At 47.1% G+C, this 6,040-nt stretch overlaps 1 pseudogene; it reads left to right on the top strand.

The window, feature by feature from the left end:
• The first annotated feature begins 248 nt into the window (after window positions 1-248).
• Window positions 249-5,466, top strand: LOC119330126 (annotated as a pseudogene).
• The last annotated feature ends 574 nt before the right edge of the window (window positions 5,467-6,040 follow it).

The raw sequence follows: 6,040 nt of genomic DNA, 5'->3' as shown, positions 1-6,040 counted from the left end.
TTTTGGCGCCGTCAAAATGGGTCTCAGGTCAACATTGGGCGCACGCTCCGACCCAAATGCCGAAGCGGGCATCCATGTCCATCTGGCCGATCCAAACGGACAAAAATCGGATAAAAATCACCATCCGTCTGGTCGGCCTGTTGGAGTTGCTCTTACTCTACCAGCTTTGGTCGAATCATTGAAACGATGCCTGATTTTAATAATCAAATCAAATAATAAATTCTGGGGAGTAGTTGGCACAGTAGACTTGTCTGACTAATCTCCTCTGCTCTGCTCGTCCCATTCTGTGTCAGCCATGGCGGGGGAGCAGCCACTGCTGCTTGTCGCGGTCGTCCTACTGTTGCTCGCACCGGCGCAAGCACCATAGTCCGGCCGCTGCTCGAGCCATCCGCTGCTGCGCCGGCAGCCATGGAGGCTGCGGCGGCGAGCGCTCTGACCAAGGAGGTGGTGCTGAAGCTGGTGGCGCTGCTGAGCGAGAAGCACAAGCTGTCCAAGGGGCTCAAGGACGACCTCCGCTTCATCCGCACCGAGCTCGACATGATCTCCACCGCCAGGGACAGCCACCACATCATCTCCTCGCGGCGGCCGCAGGCCGTCGTGTCCATGGATGAGATGCGCGACCTCGCGCACGACATCGAAGATTGCATCGACCGGTTCCTCCCCTGCGTCGCATGCGAGGGGGAGGCGGCGGCGGCGTCCTCAGTCCTCCGCCGCGTGAAGACGGCGGTCACCAGCACCACCAGATCCCCCCGGTTCGCGGCGGAGATCCGGAAGCTCAGGGTCAGGCTCAGGGACGCGCACGAGCGGAGGGCCAACTACGACGTCCAGGCCGGCGGCGGGCCCTCCTCTGCCGCCGCTGCCGCCGGAGTGGCCTCTCCTCCCACGGCCACCGCCGACGGCGACCTCGTGGGCATCGACAAGCCGAGGCAGGAGCTCGTGGAGCTCTTGCTGGAGAGCGAGCCGGGGAGGTCGGGCGTGATCTCCATCGTGGGATTCGGCGGCTCCGGGAAGACCACGCTGGCGAGGGCGGTGTTCGACTGCGGCGCCGTCGTCCAGAGGTTCCCCTGCCGCGCCTGGGCCGCCGCGTCGGAGCACAGGGACGCCGAGGGGCTCCTCACGGCCATACTCCGACAGTTCCACGCCGACCAAAACTCCATCGATGGCTTCCTGCGGACCACAGAGTGAGGATCTTCTGCATTTCTGCACTAGTTTCTGTATGTTTTATCTGCATATATATAGCAAATTTATATCAACAGATAGTGTTTAATAACTTAAATTTTCGTCAATTTGTTTGCCAGGTGTTTGATCGTAATCGATGACATCAACAAGCAACACTGGGACGCCATAAAATCCATCTTCCACAGGGAAACAAAAAGCAGAGTCATTGTAACAACATCTCTTCAGTCAGTAGCTAATGCTTGCAGCTCAGGTGGTGGCTATGTTTACAAGATGAGCATTCTCGATGCCGAACTCTCCAAGGTTCTGCTAATGAAGAAAGTCTTCTTCCAAGGATGTTCACCTGAATTGGAGCGGGGCTCGACAGCGATAGTTGAGAAATGTGACGGCCTTCCACTCGCTCTTGTTAGTGTGGCCAAGTTTTTGCTAGGCGAGAACGAGCTCACGGGGAGCCACTGTGCGCAAGTTTGCCGCAACCTCGGGCTTCATATGGAAAAGGATGCAGACTTTACAAAACTGCAACAGGTTCTTGTGAATAACTACACAAGCCTGTCTGGCTATCCTCTCAGGACCTCCTTGCTGTACACAAGTCTGTTCCCAAATGGTTGTCCAATCAGGAGGAACACTTTGATCAGGCGATGGTTGGCAGAAGGGTATGTGCAATGTCAGTATAAACGCAGTGACCTGGAGGTAGCAGATGAGAACTTCCGGGAACTTGTTGACCGGAATATCATCCGACCGATCGATGCTGGCAACAACACGAAAGTGAAGACGTGCAAAACTCATGGTATCATGCACGAGTTCATGCTGCACAAGTCCATGTCTGATAACTTCGTCACGTCTCTCCGCGATCAAAATCGAAGTAAGTTCCGTCACCTGTTCATCCAAAACCCTGCAAGTGGCAGCACCGTGGGCCTGAACCACCAGCATACAAGTCCAGCAAGTGACAGTGTATCTGGAGGTGAAAAATTCCGTGCACGGTCTCTGACAATCTTTGGGAATGTGGAAGAAGCTGCCTCAGACTTTTGTAGGTGTGAGCTGCTGCGGGTGTTGGATCTGCAAGAATGCAACGATTTGGAGGATGATCATCTCAAGGACATACATAAGCTGTGGCATCTGAAATATCTCAGCCTTGGGGCCACTGTCAGCAACCTTCCAAGGAATATTGACAAGTTACACTGCTTAGAGACACTTGACCTGAGGAAGACCAAGATAGAGATATTGCCATCGGAAGTCATTGGGTTGCCTCACCTAGCTCACCTGCTTGGAAAGTTTAAGCTTGGGAAAAGGACCTGAAAATGAGTGAACTGGAGAAGCTCTTGCCCAAAAAATGTAAGTTGAAGACTCTTGCAGGATTTGTTGCAGACGAAAACCCTGGATTTCTACAACTGATGGCTCATATGAACGAATTAAAGAAGGTTAAGATATGGTGTGAGTCCACTGCTGGTGCAGACAGCAAGAACTTGCCTCACATTTTGAAGGCAGTTCAGAAGTTTGCTCAGGATGGTATGGACACTACAGGCGTTCGATCTCTGTCACTTGACCTTGGAAATTCCATGGGGGACTTCCTGGGTTCTATACAAGAATATTGTTATCTCAGCTCGCTGAAACTGCGGGGCAGGCTGAGCATACTGCCTCAGTTTGTTACATCCTTGTGTGGCCTCACGGAGTTGTGCCTTTCATCAACTAATCTGGTGGGGAATGATCTATCAAACCTGTGTAAGCTTCGCTACCTGCTTTACCTCAAACTTGTTGAAGCTGACCTTAGGACATTCATAATAAAAAGTGGAGATTTCCCAAGCCTGCGACGCTTATGTCTTGTCGTGCAATCACCGGTCCTCCCGACAATCGGAAAAGGAGCTCTGCCGTATCTTGTGTCACTTCAGCTGCTCTGTAAAGATCTTGCTGATCTTTCAGGCATTAAGATTGAATACCATGATTGCCTTGAGGAAGTCGCTCTTGATTCGATGGTCAGTATGGAAGCAGTAGAAATGTGGGAAACTACAGCAAAGAAGCATCCTAAGAGGCCAAAGGTTCTGTTTCTCAGACGGATTGATCCAAGCGAAGCCCAGTCTTCTGTGAAATATGTGGCGGCAGATGGACCAATACGTAAGAAGGGACCCTCCATTGAGTTCAGTCAAGTTCAGTTAACGCGGAATATGTTGCAGAATGAATGCATAATACGTCCAGTCCAATCAAATTCAATGAAGAAACCCAATTCAGCCTTAAAGAAAACAATAGTTTCAGAACCCACTCAGGCCGCATCCGAGCTGTCCAGTGTTGGGAACAGTGTGATGCTTCCATCTGCAAGGTGAGGAACCTGCCAGTTATATTACTTATGTGTAAGTTTGTGTGCTTCTTTGTCTTCAGTTACGCTCCATTTCAGCTGAGACAGGACATAGATTCACAAAATTCAGTTATGCAGCAGCATCTGCGAAACTAGCTGCATGTGCTACAATAGTACCTCCCTTCCTACATGTAAGACCTTTTTTTTTTGCAGTTCAAATTGAACTGCAAAAACGTCTTACATTTAGGAGCAGAGGTAGTACAACACAATTTCAGTATATTTTCGGAAAAGAAGAGTTGCATTCGAGGGTCAAAGGTAGGTCACATCTGTCTACAATGATAATGGATGTACCAAATAAACAGCGGAGATCAATTTTCTCTTGATTTGTGGAATTTTTTCTTCTCAAGCATTACTGTTGGGAATAACCGAAATGCTTCAAATTGATATACTAGAATCGAGTTCCCATCCGACTTTCTGTGCTGCTTGTCCAGTCAGTTAACACTGCATTTTCGCTTAGTGTTGTTTCTTCTTTTCACATTTAGGCCTCCTTTGGTTTGTAGGAATCTTGTAGGAATTTCATAGGATAGGATTTTCAAAGGAAAAATTCCTATGAAGCCCTTTGGTTTGTAGGAATGGATTCCTAATCCTACGTAGGATAGGGTCCAATCCTTCACATTTCAAAGGGAAAAAAACATTAGCCTAGACTCAATGGAAAAATTCCTATCCTATGCATCAAATGGCATCTCTTTTTTTATAGGAATTGAGATGCATGTCATCCCACTTCCTATGAAGTTCCTATTCCTATAATATTCCTATCCTATGAACCAAAGGAGGCCTTAAATTTTTTCTTTACAATGACTGATTCTAGTTTTGACAGAAAAAAATTAGGAAAAAATGTAACAAACTACATTTGGTATTTGCCTTACTAATTCTGACTGTTGTTTCTGAAATAACTAGGCGTGTAGTCCCATGCAATTCTTCAGGTAGATTGTACCATAAAGTTGTAACCATTTAGAAATTATAATACAGATATCACCTCCCAACTGGCGAATCTGTACTATAAGAATTGTGACCCACTGAAATAAAGGGTGCACATGTTTCTCCTTCTTCTGACTAATATGGAAATTTGTAGACCCTTAGATATTAATCTGGAAAATTCTAGCAGCAACCAACGCAGCATTCATTCAGGCTAGACTGAAAAGCAGTACGGGCCTGCGATCATCTACTTAATTTAATAATCCAGGGTGAAACCAATAATTTATTTGGAAGTCTTTCTTCATTAGAATCGACAACCTATCTTATAATTAATGAACCAGAGTCAGGGCTCAGGGGTTGTAATACGCGCAGGATATGAAAAAGCATATCGTAGCAGTCTCTAAAGCTCATAGAAACAGCTAAAATATGGCGTTCTTATTCTTGCACATTGTTGCTGGTACTTTTGTAGAAAGTTGATGGCATTAATTATAGAGAATCCATTTTGATTGTGCAGCATATGTTAGAGCAATGCTGTTGGAGTTCAGAAAATTAGTCACCGGCTTCAACCTCATCCAGCCTGGTGTGCGGCGTCCTTGGGTCAGGTTCTTGTAGCGTGCAGGCTGCCCTAGCTCTGTGCCTGTAGAGAAACTACTCTTTCTATGTATGCATGGACATGGAGAGCGTTTGCACGTTGCCAGTCGGGGAGAATTTGTTGCCGAAAGTCATCATGCAGGCTGCAAAACAAGTCTACCTCCGCACCGAGCAATGCCCATCTTTGGAAATGAAGTTCACCATGCTATGCAATCCGCGTTTCAGAACTATAAACGGCGGCATGTTGTATCATGTCCACTTGCACAAATAAGAGCCACCCAGTGTGTATATATGCAGATATGTAATGTGCATGAACTGGATTTGGTGCGTCGGTCGGTTCGTTGCTTATTTGAGATATAACTTGGACTTGTTCATGCATGCTTGCTTGTTTTTGTTATGCATCATAGTTGCCCTACGTAATAACATGGTTGCCACAAGATAGTTGTGTCTCATGTCTTTGATGGGAAGTCTGAAATAGTACAGGACGAGTGGTGTTCATATTTGAGACCAACCTTTTGACATGCCAACGCTGCATTGTCGACTCTAGTTCATTTGTGTATATAGACTACATACGGATATATATAGACATACTTTAAAGTGTAGATTCACTCATTTTGCTCCGTATGTAATTCATATTGGAATCTCTAAAAAAACTTATATTTAAAAACTGAGGGAGTACATTATTAAACTTTGATAATGGTAAGGTATGGGAAGACGTTGGTCGAGGCGGCAACCTCCCACGGCGTGGCGCAGCTCATATCTTGTGAGTTGCTGGATCTGATAGGTGTCGGGGTGGAGCCGAACTCGCTCGGCGTACGGTGGTGAGAACCCCCTCGCGTCGTGGCAGCGGCCCTCGAGTGAAGTCTGCTTTAAACCTTGAGGTTGTAGAGCATAACGCAAATAGACCTCCATATCTAAATCCTTGAAGTCCATACCCTGTACTTATTGATTCAGGTCAATCTAAAACCTGCACTAATCCTATACTTGTTTGAAAGCACAATCCCGATCGGG

This window comes from Triticum dicoccoides, chromosome 7A, assembly GCF_002162155.2.
Source record: "Triticum dicoccoides isolate Atlit2015 ecotype Zavitan chromosome 7A, WEW_v2.0, whole genome shotgun sequence".
NCBI classification, from domain to species: Eukaryota; Viridiplantae; Streptophyta; class Magnoliopsida; order Poales; family Poaceae; genus Triticum; species Triticum dicoccoides.
This window is presented reverse-complemented; position numbering and strand designations above follow the sequence as displayed.